Source organism: Galleria mellonella, unplaced genomic scaffold (genome assembly GCF_026898425.1).
Source record: "Galleria mellonella isolate WM207_F2 unplaced genomic scaffold, CSIRO_AGI_GalMel_v1 utg132, whole genome shotgun sequence".
In the NCBI taxonomy this organism is placed as follows: Eukaryota; Metazoa; Arthropoda; class Insecta; order Lepidoptera; family Pyralidae; genus Galleria; species Galleria mellonella.
In genome coordinates this window covers 6681599-6705587 of record NW_026441989.1, presented here as the reverse complement: position 1 = coordinate 6705587, position 23989 = coordinate 6681599, and the positions used below count along the sequence as shown (strand labels likewise).

At 29.6% G+C, this 23989-nt stretch overlaps 1 protein-coding gene across 3 annotated transcripts in view; it reads right to left on the bottom strand.

The window, feature by feature from the left end:
- The window catches only part of LOC113518046 (lachesin-like), a 252845-nt gene that overhangs the window by 33292 nt on the left and 195564 nt on the right, over positions 1–23989 (bottom strand). The gene's annotated exons all lie outside the window — the stretch shown is intronic.

The window sequence follows — 23989 nt, the reverse complement described above, 5'->3', positions numbered from 1 at the left end:
TCAGAATTTCAATGGAGACGACGTGTTTATATCTGCCACACCTTTTAATAATGCTATTCCAAAATCTACTTTCTACAAAAATAACATAACATAAAACTTGTACCGCCTTTTTTGTTTTTATTTTTGCCAGTACTTCAACGATTTCATTTTCCAAGCATCAAGAGAATAGTGCAATTCTGTTGCAGTTTAAAACTTAAAAACAAAAAATTGAGCGAACAGCGCAGTTGAGGAGACGGCGGTTTTAATATTCTAATTCGAAACCTCTGGAAGAAAAACTGAGGGTATTAAACAAGACCACAGCGTCATTACTATCCGTTGAATGCCATATTTCTCAACCCTTTTTCTCGCTGTTTCCAAAGTTTTAATTAGTACCAGAGGACATTATCCAGACTCTTCTTACTGTGTCGGATATTCGGAACTCTTTTCCAAAATATCCGATTTTACTTTTAATGCGAAAAACTTTTTTGCAATGACGGTATCTTATATCTTTTTTGTCGGAAAGTTTATACAACTCAACGATCTGCAAATAGTTTATAATCAGATCGCTCAGTACGACTCTTCAAGTGTTAATCGGAAAATTTTTGTTTACTTCCGTAAATAAACTGAGATAGTTTGTAAGCTTGAGAAGTTAAGTTGTTAATTGACGTTGATTTATTTATTTTTGTAGAGACACTTAATTAAATTTGAAAATTAGGTTTGACGATACATGTTTATAATAATTAACGAGGATTCTTTATAATTACTTTTTAGTTTAGTTACTTTTGTTTAATATTTTGTTAACAGTATATATTATGTAAATATTGTATATGAGTATCTGTGTATAAAAAACGTCTGACATCTAACATCATCTATCAAAAAAGTGACATATTTAGTTACCTGATATTTTCAACTCGAATTTCTAGAAACGAGCTAGGAATTATTTTTACTTATATTTTATAACTGATAATATCTTGTAGTGGTTAGCATACATAGCATAATTAGCTATAAAATGATATGAGAGATTACGTTACGAATTTTATTACGCAGGGTCTTTTAAACATATAATTAAAATTTGCTCTAATTCTTCATTTTTTGCTTAATGCTGGAGATAGGCAATATGGAACGGAAGGGTCGCAGTTTACAAAATTGTGAAAATGAGATAATCGTATTAAATATTGTAATTGTGTAAAATTATATAAAAAGTTTATACCTATACCATTTTATTTGTCAAAAATGAGACTGTTGTAGTCTCATATTTGATAATTCCGTGATTTAAGTTTTTTCTAATAAAGTACATCCAACTACGACTCGTGTCTATAGTAATCAATCACAATGTTATTATAATTAAAGACGATACGTAATACACAATCTTTATAATGCAATATGCAATGCATTATGTTCGAGAATATACATTTACAAGGCATTATTTGAGCGTCGTTATTCTCACTAATGTCATCCGGACAATGCGATAAAGCCAGCAGCTATAACATTAGCGACACATCACTCGAGATGGATGAGCAGTTATCGACTGTCGTAAAATTAATGGTGATATTTCAAACCCAGTAGTAGTTTGATATTAAACCACATTCTTATAATGAGGACCCATATTTTAAAGTTAATTTTATAGTCGGTTTGAGCTTGCTGGCTATAAACTTGTAAAAAGAGTAGCAAGCGAGTCAGCTAGTGTTAAAAGAGTCTACTGATTATGAATTATTTATTTAAAAGGTGAACTAATAGAAATTTATATTTTTTATGAATTAAAATGGGATGGTAATATTGTCTATACTGGTTTACGAAGTATAATAATATGTTAGAATGAAGTTAATTCAGTTGGTTCGTCGTGATGAATTTATTTAATGATTTATTTATTTGTACATAATTACACGTTATAAGCCAAGTGCTTATAGTTATAAATTGTTTTTTTTTATACTTTTATTTATTTATATAAATTAAAATACCAAATAAAGTTTATGAAAACTATACTAGGTATACCTGTGGTGTAGGTGACTATTTCACTCCGTATTATAACAATAATTTATTTATAATTGTGATTATTTCATGTAATTGTTTGTATGTATAATAAAGTTTACCATTGTAATTTTTCGGATGAAACAATAAAGCTGTTATCTAAAAGCTAGTATTAAAATATATAAACATGCTTATATAGTATATCAAGATTGTAACTTTCCATGTAAATTTGTCTAGTTATATTAACTATAGTTTTAGCTATTACACCGTGTGTTTTGTTACTAATAGGAATAAGTAATACTCGATATCTATATATCGAGTTCTTCTGGACATTGATGACCACTTATATGCTATATAATACCCACCCTTAGTTACTAAAAATATATTCTTCTGAACATTTAGATTGATCAATAAAGTGAAAATTTTAAATAAAACTTGGTAAGTTACTGTAGAATATTGATAATATTAATCGATATCGTAGCTGTTAATGGAAACATAGAGTAGCTGTTTGATTTTGATTAACATCGTAAAGTTTTGATCTTGTATAAATAACTCGAGTTCAATGAGAATTGCTATTCCTGCTGGGTCTTTTGATTGTTGGTTAATGGATGTTTGTTGTTGTAATTTTTAAGTTACTCGGTTAATGTTATTTTGTTTATTTTTATAACACAATTTATAAAATAAATTAATAAAAACAAGCTACGATAGTACATTTACACTTACATACACGTACATTTTAACTTAATTTAATATTTCTTTTTCTTATTATTTTACTTATAATAAATGTAATGTTTATTTAAAAAGTTGATGATGGTACAGAAATATTTAATATTTTTATCTTATTGACACTTTTTTTTTGTACATGTATAGCAATATGTACCTATGTATTGTCCATTGTATATATTACTAATTTTATTCTAATTTTGTTTTCAAAACAATATTAGCTTTTTATAGGATAACTTCTGTGTTGGTATTATTTTATCATTATTAAAGACACTGTCTTTTTTTCTTAGTTCTAAATCTTAAATCATTAGTAATAAGTACGTTCTTATTTGTAATATTGCATTTAGATGAAGTTAATACATTATATTTTCTCTTTGTGCAATAAAGAACAAAGAGAAAGTACGCTTACGTCCCTAGAATAGATTACCTATGTCCGTCAACAATCTGTAACAATTTTCATTCTCCTTTGATATCAAATGTTTTAATTAGAGGGATTAAATGTTCAAAATTGGACACTTAAACCGTCAACGGCTAGACACACAAGTCAGCAGCTGAAGATGCGACCCCGTTTCGCTTAATCCTCGCTTGCGCCGGATGAATGGACATAATTTTCTGTACTTGACATCGTGTCTAGTTTGGTCATTGTGAAACTCGACTAGTTGCTGTTTTGTTTCTTATTTTATTACTATGTTCTATTGTTAGTAATTTCTGTATTTATTTATTTAACTTTTTATTGCACCAGTAAAATAAAATATACAATGACAATTGAACAATTTCAGTGAAATGCAGTAGCATAAATTACCGATTAAAAAATATACATAAAGATACAAAAAGCAGTCTTATCGCTAGGGTAATCTCTTACAGACAATATTAAACTCTTGTAGTAAATTATTACTTATAATTCTTTGACAATTTCTGAATAGTGGTGGTTAAATTCGATTCTTTGTAATGAAGATAACAAAAAAGCATTAATGTTTAATATACATAATATATATATATATATATATATATATATATATATATATATATATATATAGTTATTTTCAGATTACAATAATGAACAGTGTATTTCTGTATTTGTTCTTTATGTTTTATTCACGCAAGCTTAAATTGCTGACGATTACGTTAAATTTAAAATAATACATTAATTTTGATGCAAAAATAATAATTTTATTTCGTAAGCATTTTGTACTCGTATGAAATAATTCGGAAAGCATCATGTTAATAGAAACTACCTATTTGCATTTATATTGACGCAAATAATTTCGTTATTTTTATATTTTATAAGCTATATAAAAATATATATGACAATAATACTTTACAGATAATAAAGTTAATAGAAGCGACTTACATGTGTGTTCTGTGGATTTCTATCAATAAAGCCTTTGAGACTCGTATATAAAAACTTATATTTATATATATAATATAATTTTTGACGAGACAAGACACGACAAGAAAGAAAGAGAAGAGAAGCTTTATTGACAACCAATTGCATATACAATATAAAATAAAAAACACATAATATGAATGAGGACATAGTAAGAATGATAAATTCTGTACAATAAAAATTATACAGTAGTTATAAAAGGACGGTTTAGGAAACTATATAATGCTATTATTTTAATCCTTATATTAATGATATTCTACTCTATCCAAAAATCCAAGACAAAATATTATTATTATTGTATTATATTTATATTAGTCAGCTAATAATCTAGTTAATTTTTTTTTAAATCAAATGAAAACAAATCATGTAACTTCTGAATAAAATAAATACAATATTTTGATTATAAAACTCTAGAAAGGTGGTTTCTACATAATTTTTTTTCAGCCTAGTGCAATTGCAAAATTTTTCGTGCCAAAATGCATTTGATCTACCTTTTCAACGAATGAATGCTCACAATTTACTGTGCTTGACACAGTTCACGAGCCCGCATAGAAAACAGACAGACATTCAGAGAGCAGGTATTAAAAAATACACAGATACACCTTTTAGTGTCATAAATTAGTCGGTTTCCTTTATTTTTTCAATGAGATGGATTTAATAGGAAATAGTAACCTTATCAGTATTAGCGAGAGATGATAGATGAGGATGAGGTCAGGTCATGCTCATCACGATGAATTCGTCAGGAATTAACAGGTTGTTAATTTTATAAAATCTTTATTTAAATCTAAATAATATAGAAACAATTTTATTTATTTATGAAAAATTTTCAAGCTCAGAGTGAGTTCATGACAATATAAATTATAAAAATAACAATGAATAAAAAAATTTGAAGGTAAATTGACAAATATGACGAAAATATAATTTCCATTTTGGTTATTTTCATAGATTTTGCGGCTTTACGGTACGAGTCTTTTTCGTTTAATAGGAGAGTAATTATACTGAATACATAAAAAAATATAAAATTTTTAATTATAATTAAACTCGGAATCGGATTAAGTTTCCAACTTGTAACAAATTTCATGAAAATGACGTCCTTATCTCAATACACAACTGAATAATTAATGAGGCGAGATAAATTCCTTTCTCAAGAAATATCTAAAATGTTGAAAGAGTACCCTATTGTTTTTATTCAGAGGGAATTGGCTTATGAAAGCGATTCAAATTTGCAAGAGATTCAATTTACATAACGAGAGATTTGTACCTCATAGAGATTAAACCTTCCGCGCCCGTTTTGTTTGCCTGGTACACTTACCATCTGTTACTTCATTCTGCAAGAGTTGCTTTTTAAAAAATTCTAGTACATGTCTTTTGTACATATAAAAAAAATATTGATATACATATATGTATGTCTATCTATGGTCTAACATTCGCAGTAAAAGCTCTGCTTACTAGATGGCGCTATGTGACGTATCTAGCGGTATTTATTTTTTATTTATTTCGCGATTATATATTAATTTTTTTGTGGATCTTGAAAAAGCAAATAAGCTGCCAGCCTTCTTATGTAAAGTAATAATCGTCGCCTAATAGGACGTCACTAAATACACTACGACATCCATTATTTATCATTTTTGAGGATACTTTGAACTCTTTATTGCTGTGTTTCACTTTTTATATCAAAATTCATTCAAGTATAATTGCTAGGCAGTACAAATGATTTTTGTATAACAAAGTTTCTATCTGGTAAATTTTATAATAATTCCACCATGTTTATTAATTTAATTTATGTAGTATTAATAAATTATTTAGTTGTTTAATAAAAGCAACTTAGTACATTGATTTACAGGCATCCTCCTGCATACCTTAATACGAGTAGTTAACTCTTATGACTACTAGTCTTTATGAAACTCGTTCAATATTACGGTTTTCCAATAAGTTTATTATCAAACAATTTGAGGAATGATTGCTATTAGTTTAGTATCTTTAAGTCAAATATTTAGTGTATTTACAGATAACGTTTCCTATAAATATATAAATAACCTATTAATTTAGTATTAGAATTATTAAATAGTTTTTATTTTGATTAAGATAAAAAGTAACTTATGTTGTTTATCTCATATATTATGTATGTACCAAATTTTATGACAGATACAAACAAACAATCTTCTTTTACGTTCATTAGAAATGTCGATGACATATTGAAACGTACGTCGTGACGTACTGTCTATATAACCTTATAATTTTGATTGATTTTAAATGTTAGCGAACAACAAGATTTTATAATAATGAAATAGTTTAAAGAGAACTCTACTTAGTATTGTAGTAAGGATGTGTTTAGTTGTACTTAGTTTTGTATATTGAAGAAATTATTGTACTTATTGTAGAAAATAGCTTAGAAGATTTAGGAAACTATCTAGTTTTTACAGATAACGAGACTCTTCAATGACTAATTGCGCACATGCACACACTTACATACCCTCACGTACACACGTTTATACATACACGCTCTCGCACGCACGCACAAGAACGCACGCACGTATGCATGCACGCACGCATACGTTTAGATATACTCGCATACTACTAATACTATACAATTTTTATATTTTCATTTTATGGTACTGTGATTTGTATTTATATCATTATAGAGGACTGTGACCATCTAATACAGGTGATATCACTTACTAGAAAGTCACAACAACGATCTTTGTATTGTACCAATTTTGTTATGGAAATAGATATTTTTCATTTTTCATTTCATATTTCTATGATTGATGCTTAAATTCAGCAATGATTAATTAACAGCTGAAATGATGATGATAAAACAAGCTTTTAAAAACAAAAATTTAATAACATATCTTAAGAACTATCATTGAGGATTATATCAGAAAATATGAAATATACAAGTACAATAATGATATTCCTCGCTAATTAAAACTTTGGGCAGTGGAGAGGCAAAAATATGCCCTCCTGGGTAACGTTTCGTTTCGCTTTAATTGCGCCTCTCTGGCATCGTTTACATTTATTACCAATGAAAAAGACTTCACCGTCTTTGATTATTGCTATTTAGCTTGAGGTGATAAAGATGTGGAGGCTTTGATAATCCTTTATTATATGGCGTAGATACTAGAGACATTAAAGATATGATAATCCTTGTAAATGTTATGTGAAATGATAACAAACTTTGGAAGGATTATCGGTTTCGTCATTTAGAATGGCTAAATGAAAGAAGGATTAATTACGAAAGAGAGATATTCAGTATAGATGAGTAGACATGTCAGTAAGAGCAGTCATTGACAAACACATATTACCATGTCTCTGTCAATGACTGCTCTTGAAATTATTTTATCCATAGATACGTTTTCGTTACTGCATGCAGGAATATGAACAAGGCCATCTCCTTTTTTAAAGTAACTTAAAATTATAATGCCGTTTTATTTATTTGTTTGTTTATTTTTTTTTTTGTTGTCTACTCATTTCTGTTTACAAAATGTTAATGTAGCTTGTAATAAATAAATAAATAAATAAATAAAAAACTACATTACGTGTAAGTTTTCCAATCTGTTTATAAGGTATTTTTTTTAATAAATAAAATCTATCATGTACGAGGTGGACTTACACGCCGAGGATTATCGGTAAAATGTGTTAATTTTCTTTCTCATATGAAATAGACACCTAATAGTTATTATTACAACAATACAGAAAACTATTTTAAATCGATAGTATTTGTAGTTTCTATTATAAGGCGCACCAGAAGGATTCCTCGGTACCGTTTTGATATGGAACGCTTAAAATGAAGTGATAATACTTCAAACATTTTTCATTAAATTTGTTCTTTTAAATGTACTTAGATAAACAGTGTAATTGTATTTTTCCACTCGGTTATTATGTGGCCGTTTAAAAAAAACGAAGGAATGAAAATGGGAGGGAGCCATTCGGCCTTTGCGGCCCGTACTCGGTCGTTATTCGTAATGCCCGCTATAATTATTGACATTCCCTTTATTGGTACGTACGTTTTTCCTGTGTGGTTTTCAACATACGCACAAAGAAAATACATTTTCTTGTAATATCAGTTGGTATATGGTGCTATTACGCAATAATAACAGAATAATTTGTAGCGGCGCTAGTTTGTTATTACCGACGTGACGGACGGCGTGTTGATTGAGCATTTCTATGGGAAAATGAGGGCTTTGTGTGATTTAGTGATGGCGGTACATGAGTGAGTGCTCTATCTGTATACAAAAAAAATGATTGCACATTTCTCTGAATTTTGTTTAGGGGAAAATATATTCTTTATTTATATAAATTATAATAGAAAATGGAATAATCATGTAGTAACAGTAAGACCACAAGATTACAAATTCTAATATCCAGATTAGGTATCGTCTGGTAGTAAGCAGTAAAAGTTAAAAAAAATGGAACTAAAACAATATAATGAGCTAAAATTATACTATTAGAAAACTTCTCAATGGTTAAATATATATTTAAATAATTTACATAAAAAAATAAAAAAATAATTATAAACTTTATTTAAACAATAATGCGGGTACATATTTTTGTTATTAGTGGCAGACCTGTTTCGTAGTAATCGGAGACTAATTAAATAATTTGTTTTTATTGATATTTACCTTCTGGTTCATGTCCAATTTTAACATTTAAGTAACTCAAAATGGTCTATATATGTACATTTTGAAATGAAATCGAATATAAACGTGGTTAGGGATATGACAACAATACTAATACGGGTTAAATATGAGAGTAATCATATTCTTATTTCAATAATTTTTTTTAGCTATAGATACAGATGGCCCCAGTTTTGCAAAGCATATCTTAATCTAAAGATAACATGAAATCTAAGAGATATTATCTTCTTACTGTCATTAATAACAGCGGAACAGATTCTTAGAAAACTTTTACCATTCATTTAAACCAACAAATAACATGCCAGCTAAAACTAAGATGATCATTATTTCAAGTCATCTAAAAAGATTACTTCGTCTCACGAGGGTCTCCGTGCATAAATTTTTGTTTGATCATAAATTATTATTTGTGACCTATTCTGATCATTACGGAATAATTCAAGATATGTTTAATGCTTGTGTTAAAAGTACACGCTACTTGTTAAATAATTTGAAAGGCTGAACTTTACAGCAAATAATAAAGTTTACAGCCCTAAAGTAATTTTGAATTAAAAATTTATCTCGTTAATCTGTTTATCTGACTTAAAATCTGTGAGGGTGTTTTGAATAAATTAAATGTTTTTGTAGGCAAGTGTTGAATCTAATCTAGCGAAATAAAATAACGTGAGGGGGAGAAAAAACAGACGTCGTGTTATTATGATGAAGGACGTTATTTTAACGGAGTTCCACTTTTACTACATTCATAAAGATTTCTCGGAATTTGCCGTTCCACTCAGTTGTACAATCAGTGTTTATGTTCTGATGTGGTGGCGAAAATGAAATCTTTGAATATATGGTACTATTATGAGTTGATTTCAATTCATACAAAAAGAAGAAATAAAATGAACTGCTAAGACATTGAAGGATTTGACATCTTCAATAGGTACTTACAACTCGTTGACAGTTTGTTTACTTACTCAAGTACTCAGTTGCTATGAATTCTTCTTTTATATGTATAATCCTTACTAATATTATAAATGTCAAAGTCAGTTTGTTTGTGTCTTAGTCAATAGTGTCTTAATAAGGCACTATTAATAAATTGAAGAATATGATACTGCTTATGGCTATAGGCGACGGTTACCACTTTCCATCAGGTGGGCCGTCAGCTTGTTTGCCATTTAAGTAGTATATAAAAAAATATATATTATATATTTATTGTAATATTAGAATATTATATTGGTAATAAAAAAAACTTCTTTATTTATTTTTTAGTATTTTTAAGTTGACTTACAAAAGGATCACGGTCTTTGTATTTTTTTTGTGTTACACGATATCTTTGTCAATTCTGAACCGATTTATTTCATTAGTATCTTTTTGTAATCGATAGCGTTTACTCCAGTTTTCACCATTTTTACTTTGTGACGTTTGAATCCGTCTTTTTTTTATGGAGCTAAATACTGCTTGTTGCAGTCTTGAAACACATTTTTTTTATACAACTGTCCGTGTTTTATTAAATATTATTCTTGGAAAATGAATGAAGTCAACTGGTTACATTTGAGTTTAATATAAGTATATCTAATTAATAATATCTGCAGGGCCTGATTAACAATGTCAGAGCTCTTAAGCAATGTATATCTCGCACACAAAAAAACCTGCTAATATTACTGTACATATAATAATTTGAAATATGTTCTGTTACGTTCTGAAATGTGATGATGTAATACAAAAATATAAAAAATAAAACAGTGCAATTATGTTTTCATTGCGCGTTTGTAAGATACAAGTCTTCAAATGTAATTTTAATTTAAAGAAACTTTGTCGAAAAAAAATTGTCAGGCCATGGAACTCCAAGCTGATGAGTGGCCCGCAGGCAGTCGCTGTGTTGTACATTGTTTAATGGACAATTTGTATATATGTCTATTTCACAATTTTGTTACCACACAATTGTTACCACACAGTTTTGTGGCCACACAATGTATCACGCACACGAGTGTATTACACCGACGATTGTTATCAAATTCAGTAGTTCGGGTTACTGACGTCATCGATTTTGGTTAATTGGATGCAAGTTTTCGAATGCTGCGTTTTCCATTGGCACGTCAGCTGCCGTATTGTGATAATGGACATTGGACAGAGTTTTTATGCATCGATAACTCTCATTATTCGGTAACGCATCGAGTGAATATTGTATTTGCCCTGAAGTGCGTAGTTGGTAAATTATTATTGCCATGTATTACATGTAAACCATTCATAAAACAATAACGTATACCTGTTAATATGGTATTAAAAGATGACCAGTAATATTTATATCATATAGTAATATTACAAAAATGCGGATATGAACCTAATGATGAAACAAGAAATGACAAAGGATTCTTTGACTTCTGTGTTCTTTGAATTCTTTGTTTCTGTGACTTCTTTGGCTTTTAGATGAATAGATTGTTTAGATCAGACCACCAATAAAAAAAAGGTTTTTAATTCGGTTATATTGTTGTTTATTACCTCATAACTTAATCTGATTTGAAAAATTTATTTTTTTATCAAGAAGCTATACTTTTGCATTAGTTCTTAGAAATTTTACCGGTTTAATAGTTTAGTTTTTAAATGAAAATGATTAACTTCAATTTGTAATCAAAATAATCAAAACTGGTTTTGCTTACAATTGAAATCTGTTTAATTTTTGTGAAACTTAATCATAAATTAAAATAAATTTAATAATATTATAAATTTGAATGTTACTGCTATATGTCTGTTACTTAATTAGATTTGAAATGTCAATAGAAATCCAATTAAATTTGATAAATGACAGATATGTCGGATAACATATAGTGGGATATAATAAATACAAGTCGTAGTTTTATTTTAAATTTTAAAATGCAGGCTAGCTCGAATAAATAACGAAGACTAGGTACAAAATTCAGATTCAATATTTTCCACACAATGACTGTTGTCAGCGTGCTTGTCATTGTTTGCATACAGATAAAAGAAGGCTTGAAAAACTTTAAAATATTGCATACAGAAAATTGCAAGAGTTTATTTTAAGAAATACTTCGTTGGTAACTTATAGTATTGCTTTGTTTTGTTATAAAAAAACCCACCAGTGTTATTTAAAATTATTTGAAGTAATCCAAGATTAGTTAACCCCTTTATGTTTAATTAATATAATTCAAGATACAAATGTATTTATTCGTCTCTAATATAATAGAATGTCGTCATTTGGCATTTCAACGTATTTGAACAAATTTGGAATTTAACATTAAATATTATGTTACTATGCTTTACTTAATTACTTCTTACCCATCAGCTAAAGAATGGGTATTGTTTTTGAGTGAATATAAGAGTATACATATCCATATATACGTACCACGTATTTAAAATAACGTATAGTTTTTTTTATACAACTAAGAATGGCAAACAAACTGACGGCCTACCTGATGGAAAGTGGTAACCGTCGCCTATAGACATGAGCAGTACTATGGACATAACAGAGTGTACTGTTTCGCTCATGATACCCTCCATGCGTTGCCATTCCTAAGGATTCAGATGTTATTCTTCTGTACCCTGTAAATTCACGCCATATCCCACCTTTCAAACCGAAACACAGCTATGCACACACAACAGCTTCACGGTAGAAACACGAATGGGACAGAGGTACCCAAGCAATCGACTTTTGTACAAAGTCTCCCTCTGGTGTTTTAAATGGTTTGTTGGATTTTAATACAGAGAGCGTTGATAGAATTTTGTAAACTATAGAATCATTATATATAGATAATGGCAACATAATTAAAGATTGTGTCCCATAAAAAAATAACCGAATTCAATTGTGAAAAATCCAGTTATTTTTATTTTAAAATTAAACTACTGAACCGATTTTGATAAAGTTTCTGTGGGACTAATCTGTAGGTAAATTTTTTAAGTTAATATTAATATTTTCTAAATTGGTTTAGAACTGATGTTTGGTCTTACACCTTACTGTATTGGGATGTGTTTCGTACTCTGGTTCTGTATTCGTATAGACATCGTAGCCTTACTGCACATACACTTCAACATTTCGATATACCTATAGTTAATCTGGCATCACTGGAGGGACTGTAGTAGCGTCCATGTCTCGACTGAATCAACGGCTTTCTCATAGCTTATAAACAGTCGCAGATTATATTCCTCAGTCTATGGTGCTAAAGCAATACTAGGACTCTTAATCGTTCTTTATTGCGAACTCCGATTCATTCTGGTCATCGTATTCTGACTCTTTTGTTGTGGCTGCAATTAGATTATGGAACACACTTCCTCATGAAATTAGAAATAGCCCAAGCATTGGGATTTTCAAAACACGTCTGAAGAATTATTACCTCTCACAATGCTGATGTACGTACTTATTATATTTATGTATTATATATAATATACATCTATCTATTTATATGTATTTACTTATATATATATTTTTATTTATACCTATCGGTCTTTTCAATTGTAAAGATATTTTATTTATTTATTTTTACACATGTATTGGTACATATGTATGACTGTAACTACTAATGAACTGTCACTTTTCTCATATTGGGTTTGCTGGAAGAAATCTCTATTGGAGATAAGCTCACTCTTGTGCACTATTATGTTTGTTTTTACATTTCAATAACCTTTTGTGTACAATAAAGAATAAAGAAAGAAAGAATAAAGCCCTTTCAGTCGTCAGCTAGTAGGGCTGACTGGAAGTCGTCGAGTTTGCGCGTAAGACGCTAAGGAAGGTTAGGTCAGGTCTCGAAAACAGTACATAGACGTAGAATTAGTATTTAGATTAATTTAACTATACTAATACTAGGTTCAAACTAAGATTTTAACCATATAAATGAATAGAATAGTTGCACAATTGGTTATTTTAGGAAGACACATTAAAGACTAGTTCACATTAAATGTAAATATATTGTTGTTATCACATTACTGTTTACCATTACCGTCTCCTGTCTTCATTGGTTTAGGCGTATTGACGGTGTTACGACCCCTAAATATTCAATGTTATCTCCATACGACCATTACGCGAAAAGATTAGGTACTTACAAAAATTGGGAGGGTTGGAAGTTGGAACGCGAACTCTCGGTTCATAAGCAAAGTGCGTTTGCGACATCGATTTATTATTTTTTTAAGCGACTTCCGAAAGAAGCGGATTCTCAATTTATCTGTTTTCTTTTTGGATGCTGTGCTGTGCAGCCAATTTTAAACCGATTTTGATAACGGTTACTTCCGTGTTTGTCTCATATCAATTTTATGATGACTGAAGCTATCTTTTCTGTGAAGTGAAATTTTGCTTGTTACGAATGAAAATAAACTCCTGGGAATACGCTTCCACATTCAGTGTGTACATTTATGTCATAATATACTAATATACATTTTTATACGATTAATACATAAATAAAAAAAAAATAAGTATCTACCTATTTTTTATCAAAATGTATTCAAAAAAGTTAAACTTGTGATAGATAGAGTTCAATATAACATACTTATATAGATAACTTAATAGAAAAGCGTTTACGTCTTACCAAAATAGTCTGTTTTATTACAATAGTTTATAGATTTAGTCGTGTCGTAATTTTTTCGTAGAATAGGCTAGCTCTTCCTTTCCCGTGGATATCGTAAGAAGCGACTAAGACTATTTGTCGTGGGATAGGCAACAGCGTCCTTCTTAAAACATCTCCAATGCCAACCCGCTTGCTTAGTGTGGCAACTACTGGCAAAACCCCGCAATAGAGGAAGGTCTATGCAGTAGACATTTAATGGCTGGTATGTTATAGATTTTATCGCTTAACAATTTCCTTATTTTTTGAAGTAGGTTAAACATTACAAATAAACATTATTGTATCGTCTAAACAAAATTCACTTAGAATTTTGTTTAACTCTATTTAGATAGACTGTGTTTTAAATTATTTTTGTTATAAGATCGTACATGTTTTTTTGTTTTAAAAAATCTTACAACAAATACTTATATATTTTGTTTTATTTAATATGATATCAAGTTAGTAACAGTCTTCAATAAAGCGGGACAGCTCAGGTATCTACCTATAAAACTATTCATGTATTATTTTTTTCTATAAAGATAGTAGCAAGCAACTGTTTTTTTTTTTGATGCGGCAGCTATCACCTGTTCACAGCCGGTATGTAAGACTAAGCTGAGCTTCGGGCGCGTTATTTCATAAAGTAAATATTTATGAGGTAAAGGAGTTTTCTCCGGCGCGTCCTCTGGTAAGCCGCTTGATCCGAAAAGACATAAACCTCCTGGGATCCAGTTCTAAGTTCACAAAGGCAATGCTCAGCGGGTATTTGTTATTTTCAGTAGCTTTGTTACCTATATCCTTGTATTCTATACTAACTGTGCTTACAATTAGACATTTTATTTGGTAAATATTTTGCATTTTATTTACAGAAAATATTAGTTGACGATCTTATTGATGTAGTCGTGGGTATTTTGAGTAGTTGAGGTTCCGGGTTCTATTCTCAGTTAGGCCAAATTAGAAAATGAAATTTTCGGAATTGGTCTGGGTATTCTGGCTTGTTTTTTTTTTATACAACTTAGAATGGCAAACAAGCTGACGGCCTACCTGATGGAAAGTGGTAACCGTCATCTATAGACATGAGCAGTACCATGGACATAACAGAGTATAATATTTCGCCCATGATACCCCTCATGCGTTGCCATTCCTGAGGACTCCGATATTATTTTTCTGTACCCTGTAAATTCGCACTCTTTAAAATTGAAACACAGCCATGCAAACACAACTGCTTTATGGTTGAAACACGAATGGGACAGAGGTAACCAAGCAAATGACTTTTTTACAAATCTCCCTCTGGATTGTTGTCCCCCAGATATTCAAAAAGAGCTTTATTTTCATTTTCATACTTTATCCGAGCAGTAAGTATTGCTTACTACTCTCATATTCGTATATAAAATAGCATATGTTATGGACGTTAAAATATATTAGTTATTTATATATATTTGTGTATTTATGTTATTTATAGAATGTATAAAAGTACCAATTAATACTAGTACCGCATTTGAGTATTCTTCTTAATACTTTCTAACGTTGACTGGGAGAACATGATTTTAGCATCAAGTCTACCTAGTACACAAATATGTACTAAAGATTAGATTAATGTATACTCTTTGCCTAGTTCCTTATAACACAAAGTTTGGGAAGAATGTATAATAAATGTATAATATCATACATAAATAAGATAATATATCATTTAGTTTACCTACTCACTATTTAGTATTCAACAAAAAAGAACCTAAACATCGATTATGCACCACCAATATCAATTAATTCCTTGCAACACTATTGAGGTCTTTACAACATCTTGTTTAGGATTATATATTGCATTTTTCCATACAAAATTGCTACACTCACATTGTAGATACTTAGAACTGTATATCCGGCCATCGTCACATCAGCTATCAGCTTGCCAATCCTTTGGGTTAGCTAGTTTCGTTATTTTGCAGCTCTCACAATGGATTCTCTCACGCAGCGAAACTCCGTGCATAGCCTTCAAATCCCGCTGGACGAATTGGATCTTCCTTATACGGTCAATAGTATGTGGACATGTCATAGAGAATATTATAACATATATTCGTAGTAATGCAATAAGTATGATAATTTGAAATAATTTAATTATGTACTTTTAACATTAGACTTATAAAATTATTATAAGTAATTGAAAAAATGAATTAAGACTCTTTATTGCTCATTTTTCTTCAACGAATGATATATAGATTATTAAGATTAACAATATGTATACAAACAAAATGAATATTTAATTACATTATTACATAAAACCAAGATAAAGAGACAACAACAAAAATTTTATACTATAATGACATTACAGACTGTTTCAGAAAAACTTATTAAAAATGTAAACAAACGAATAATTGTCATAACCATAAGATAATAATAAATAGTACAAGTAAAAATAAGATTAAACGGTAATTAGGTTGTATGCTTCTATTTGTTACTAATTTCATTTAGATAGTGTTTCTATGATAATTTCAACAAAACTCGGGTAAGTACATTTACATTAAGTTCTATTTAATTAAAGTATATAAACATATTTATGAATTATTCGTTTTCATGATTTGCGAATTAATAAATTAATATAATTTTATTTTAAAGTATTGTAAAAAAAACAGCTGTTCAAACTTTATGTACTCTTTTATATTCTGTTGCTGTTTAGTAAGCACAAGTTAAGTGTTTCATGGAAAACTCTTAAGGGAATTTTGACTATAAAGCGGGAAGAAGTCACGTACATTTTCATACTTTTGTTTTGTAACTGGATGTAATATAGGTATTTATTTAGCTTTTCTATCATCATGATGCTATTTGTAAGGAAAACTTTGTTCCTTAATACAGCAATATACTTATATAACTGTAATCGGTTTATATTGACTACGCTCTTATTATTTATTAGAGCTATATTAGATAGCAAATACCATCATCATAGCAAATCTTCTCGACAATTGAACTTTTGTAATTTAATTATGTATCGATTATAACAAGGTAAATTTTAATCGTTTAATTATCGAAGAATTTGACGTTCCATTGTTTCTGCCTACCCCAATGGGAGACAGGCGTGACAGATATGTACGTAATGTATGTATAATACAATATTTAAAATAATTGTATATATATATATATATATATATATATATATATATATATATATATATATATATAATATTAAATAGATATATATATATATATTAAAAATTTGCATGCCGACAAAGAGGCAGAATATACATACGAAATATATCTAAACCTCTAAAATCTAATCTGTCTAATCTATCATCTAAAATTATCTACATTCTAGCAAAATAAATTCATTTCATTTCATAAAAAACTAAACACATATCATTATCATCTGTTTATTGCTGAACATATCCCCCATAGACTGCCATGAGGAACGAGAGCATTCCTTATGGCAGTTTACCATTGGGAGATTGTACCAGTAGTTGTTATGCTTGGCAGACAAATTGGCAATCGCAATTTAGATTATAGTGATGTCTTAAGAAGGATGCTGTCGCCTATTTCTTGATCATTAATTTCTCTTAGTATATAATTTTATTAGTTATAAATGCAGTTCATGTTTATAGACAGGACCTTCACGTGCGCCGTTAGGTTATTTACCATTTCAAATTAAATAAAAAAAAAATTAAAATAACATTATACATGACTATATCTATCAAGGTGCATTATTTTGCATTGGCTCTAAGTTGCTGTTACTAAATCATTATATGCAATGCATATATTAAATGAATAAATAGTAATGTAACTAGATACAAAAAAATATGATAGAATATATTTAGAAACTTTTAAAAAATATTTTTTTTTATTTGAATTTTGTTTTACAGTTCAAAATGTCACACAATATTATTCAAATATTGAAATTTCGAGGAAGTGAGCTTTGTTCATTGACTCGTATTGAATCTGAAAGTCGTGCGAGTCATTGGAGATTATAAATAAAGAACTGTACTTGCGATCCCTTGGACACTTACGAGTATAATGATAAAAAACGTAACCAAACAACAAACAAAAAACAAACGTAACCTTAGGATTAGATTGAATTAATAATACCACTACTCCTGTAGTAATTATTTAGTAAAACTTCTTTCACAGGTAAATATAAAGTGAACAAATTTTATCTTGAGTAACTAAACACTCTTTAACCCTTGCTCCTAAATCCTATAAAAATTATACTCATACCTAAATAGCAAAAAAAGTCTTTTTAAATTATAATTAATAGTTTAAAGGAAGTATTTATTTATGTTGTTTTACTGGATTTTGAGGATAAATATAGAAGGGAAACATATCGCTAGAGTCTTTCATTTATTCCATAATTGTATTGAGAGAAAACGTGCAATAAATAAATCTATCAATATTTCGAAGCGTCCGTCTCTCTTGTTGATAATATTATTAGAGGACAAAAATATTGATAGAAACCCGAAAATAAAGAAGTGCGTTTTTTTTTTCGTAAATAAGTGATTTCAGTCTTCAAATATAATATACATTGAAAATATTTTAATATAAACGCGACATTTTGTATAGTATATTTTAATTTTTATATATTGTATATAAAATAGATACCTACCAACAAGCGTTGTTTTTAGAATTTCTTGTATGAGACAAAAAGATATTTGTCAGACTCCACAAACATTCCACAGAGTCTGTTCAAAATAAATAAAGGAGTGACATTGTCAAAAGAAATTTGCTAGAGTATAGCGATGCTTTAGCCGTAGAAAGAAAACATCATGTCGAAACAATGTGTAACATTCGAAAAATTCATATCTTTAATTTACTGTTGGCATTGTTATACTGACGTTTTAAGCCCAAAATATACGGAGTAAATTTTAAATCATCGTTTTTATCAACGGACGGGTTAATTGTAACGATAAATAAAAATAAAAAAAAAAAATGAGATGCTTCTATATACGTACTATCTGTCATTACATTTATTGGTCAATGTAATGTTGGCGAGGTTTTCAAATCAGTGGTTCTATAAAGTTCACAGGAGACGCATTCTCTTGTCATACAGTAAGCGTTACATTTATACATATTAACTATAGGATATTTATTTATTAAACATCAATGTAAAATTATATAAGTAAGTATAGCGGAATTAATACCTGTCGGCGTTCTCTATCAGTCAACTGTAGAGCAAACAGAGTATTATGTAGGCAGTGCATTTACTATATAGGACGCCGCTTATGAAAATCACCGATTTAGTGCTCGTGCTGTACTATTTTGCTTGTTTTATTGCCATAAAAAACAGTGAATATAATCGTAATAGAATTAATATGGGATTAACAAAGGTGTAAACCCTAACAATTGAAAACATTGTCAAATTCTTTTAGAGTTGGCGTGCAAAGATCCGTAACATACGAATTGAATTAGAAACTTTCTTCTTTTAAAGTGGTTTAAAATATGTATTTTTTCTATCTGTCGATTTTTTACTACTTCGCCTTTGTAGCATCATCATACCGAGATATTTCTAGTAATAGAGGTCTTCTTAGTATTTATGTAGTTTGAGTTTTATATATGTATTAGGTATGTGAATTTCTGCAATATGACCATAAAAATACTTATGGTTATATTTTGCATTTATACATATGGGAAAAAGAATATTCATATTACGCGTAGTATATGATCATCATTTATCTAATAGATATAGTTATATTAGTTACTTATGTATGTATACCTATACATGTAGGTAAACCTTAGAAACAAATTGGAGCGAATCAAGTTACAAGTTGAGCGGAATCACGGATTACCTAATGTTTCTGTCTCCCCAGGAAGTGTAGATCACCATCCTGTTTGTTCAGGGCTCACGGGACGTGTGGCTGACATGTGTACTTGTGTAAATATACAGTATATATAGTATACGTATAGCAATAGGTAAAACTAGTAGATCTTTGTGGCTTTTGTTCTGTGTCTACAATATTACAAAGAAGGAAAAATTTGATTTTCATATGTTTATTTATAATAGATAAACTCAAATACTAATAAACCAATTATAAAAATTCCCTCACCTAATAACTAACTAAGCTACCTTATCAGCGATTAAAATAGGTTATAGTAATACTTTCTAGCTACTCGTAACAAGCTGAGGCGGATTAGTTGTTTATTTATAATTTAAAACAATTGCACGTGACCATAGAAAAATAATGTTAAAAAATATAGCCATCATATTTTATACATTGTATATGTAGTTTGTAGCACACCTACAGTAACGATGTCTCATTTATTAAAACTTATCCTGTTATTAAGGTTAAATGATGTCTAAATAATCGTATATATTATTTATATACATACATATAATATAGGTATATTTTTATGAATGTACTCGTATCGTCCGTGCGTGGCGTAGCTTTAAAACGGAATAAATCAATTTTTATACTCTTGTGATATTTAGTTGCGATTTATTACTCTTATTTGATTTTTGTTGTAGTTAAGTGCTAGGATAATTTTGTTGTCGAATTTCGTAGAAATTACTTCCAATAACGTTATATTCCAGTCATTAATTATGATAAAGGAAAAACAATTATTTGCGAGTATCTCGAAACTAAAATAATAAAATTGTTATTTAGTTTTCCACCTACGTTGAAGTTATTCGCATAATGTAAGAATGTTTTTTTTATACCACTGAGGTGGCAATCAAGCATACGGCCCACCTGATGGTAAATGGTTATCGTAGCCTATGAATACCTGCAATACCAGAGGTATTACGCGTGCGTTGCCGACCCTGAAGAATCCTCTTTACCCCCCCTTTGAAGAACCCCATGCTGTAGTCTCTTGGGAAAACCTTGGAATGTGCTCCTTAGCACATTCCACAACCTGAGTGTTCGTGGGAGGAAACATCTCTGTAATGTATAATTTATGTATATATATGGATAAATATACATAAATTAATAAGTAAAACATTAATCAAATATTAAATAATAAAAATAATAAAAACAAAAAATACATTTTAAGTAATAACTAACACTATAATTCCTAATTTACATAACAACCAAACTTGGAGTGGATGCTTTACTAACTAATTATTTATCATCTAGTTAGTTATTTGTTTGGTACTACCCTAAAATAGATTAAATTAGATTAGAAGCATTGTTAAGTCATAGACTCAAAAGGTTAACTACTAATTAATACTAATTATTTTTTATGTATTGGACAAAATTCCAGACCTAGAGTCCAGATTGACATTTACGTATTTACATTGATTATTTGACGCCAATAAGCATCAGAGTATTTGGAAAAGAGAATTATCTGTGCAATTCGTTTGTTGGTACAGGATACTTACTTGAAAATTTTTCACCGTCATTGGTTATTGTATATCTGAGTTATATGGGCAATCCATATAAGATACGATCGTAGTTATATATTTATTATCAATAAAAAATTTAGATGAGTGAGGTTGAAATATTCAAAATTAATTTACTTACTTATTTTTACTCTTGGCTTCGGTCAGGTAACCGAGATAAGTCGATTAATAGAGATATAAGGGAGTTCATATCTTTCTCCGTACCAAGTGTTATGTATATAGCACATTTTATGACGTTTGATTAAGTCCTTAGGGTACTAAGATAAACCAACAAACTAACAATTAACTTATATATTTATAATATTAAGGAGGATCGGTGTGTTCTTACTGAGTTATTACTTGTGCCGTATCCTAATGAAAGTCCGAAAGAAACAATATTACGAAATTATTCTTGAAACACCTGAAAATAAGTCTATCAGATTTTAAGACATCAAAGAGGAAAACTTTCACAGGATAAATGAATATAATATTTTGAGCAAAAGTGTATTACCTGTAAAAATAATTTATACAATCTTTTAATGAAATGAGTTACGGAAACCGCGTGAGGGATGAGATGAAAAAAAGTATGAAAAAGTGAACTGAGCACCGTGAGGTTTATGCAAATTTAACGCCAAAATTTTTTAACTTGCCAACTCTGTTCTTATTTGCAAACAAGCCTGCTGTCTTGAAGTATTATATGTGCTTCTTGGAAATGTTGAATGTAAACAGAAAATTGAGCTTCTAAATTTGAACAAACGGTATTATTGTATCTAGTCGCAGTGAAATACTCCCTGTTTGCTGTCACGCCATAAACAAGGTTAAAATATATGAAGACATTTTAATTACACCTATAATGTGTTCGTATAATATGGGAGGGTAGAGTAGTTATACAACCGTGTCTGTGTAGAGGGGACATAGTAGGTAGTTTAGTTACATTTTGAATGATCGCCGAAGGAACCGACACGTGCTGGAGCGGATGGAGCTAACTTATTTGCTATATCTCTTTGTTTATTACCTCTATCTTTAAATATTTTTTTTTTCAGTAAACTAAAGTATATAAATAGAATGTATATTTTATATTTAATTCTGTCAAAAAATTTTTAGACAGTTATTAATAACTCAATAGCTAAGGAATGGGTAGCAGCGTCACTCTTAAAACATCACCAAAAGCCTATATAACTGCGATTACTAACTCATTGCAACTACTGGGGGAAACCCCCGCAATGGTAAATACTAGAAAGAATTAGTTCCCAAATTCCCAGTGTCAATGAATGCAGGTAGATCGGGACTGTTCCTTGTGTTTCATGAGGAAGGCCTATGTTCAGGAGTGGATGAGTAAGAATTACGTTAAAAAATATTTATTTATAATATAATAAACTGAAGTTACAAATAAATTGAATTGAGCCAGAGATCAATTACATTTAATTTTTGTCATTTTTATATTGATATTTTTATTGTATTATATAAAAAAAGTCAAAAAAAGAAGGAACGAAATTACGAGCACATCCATGTAACAATTTATATAATTTACACTATTTCTGTATGAACTGTCAATCTAACTTAATCTAAGACGTGGCACCTCAACGCCAACAAGTTATCAATTATGTTACCGTTCAGCTGTATAAAGTGCAATTGATTATTGTTTGATTGATTCAATAATTTAAATATATATATTCTTAGAAACTTCCTATTTACAGAATTTGTATTTACATAGAGAGAAATATATACTGGAATAATAGGCAAGCCATTTTGTTTAAAACATTAACCGATGGGAAAAAAGGCCTTGAGTGACAACCCCGACAGAACAGTGGAAAACGACCACTAGATGGAACGACGATCTAATATATATTAAAGGGAGTCACTGGTGTAGGCCGATCAGGAGTTTAAGACCATTCTTTATTGTTGTCTCTATTAGATTGTGTTCAATAATAGATTATTAACTAAAGAGACGAGGTTGATTTAGAAATAATGTTTCATTATCTATATCTTCTCAGTTGAGAAAAGACTTGTCATCAAAGGAAACAACGTAGCTAACAACTTAACTCTGCTTAACGATAGTGCCTCCGTAAGTGTACTCTCATTTGTTGCTAGCAAGTGTGCATGCACTAGAGTTAAGTGCAGTCAGTGTTCTTGCGCAGATAGTGTAACTGGTGTAACACCGTAGTAGATACTGTTTCGTATTGTGGTAACACGCAATCTTTATACGAATAATCAGCAGTAACGGTATGTACTTTCTATAACATTTTGAAATAAATCATTACAAGATTTTTTTTATATTTTACACATTATGGTTCCATGTTGTTAGCTGCGTAGAGTGATTGCCAATCCACTCACATAATTTTAATGTAATAAACCGCATGATTGCTTTTGTAAAGCCGAAAGCGTTATTATTCAGTTTCGCATGCATTGTGTTCAACTTCGAAGGTAATTTCGTGTTTCATATTAAACTTCATATTAAAATCGTTATTGAAGTTTATTTTCA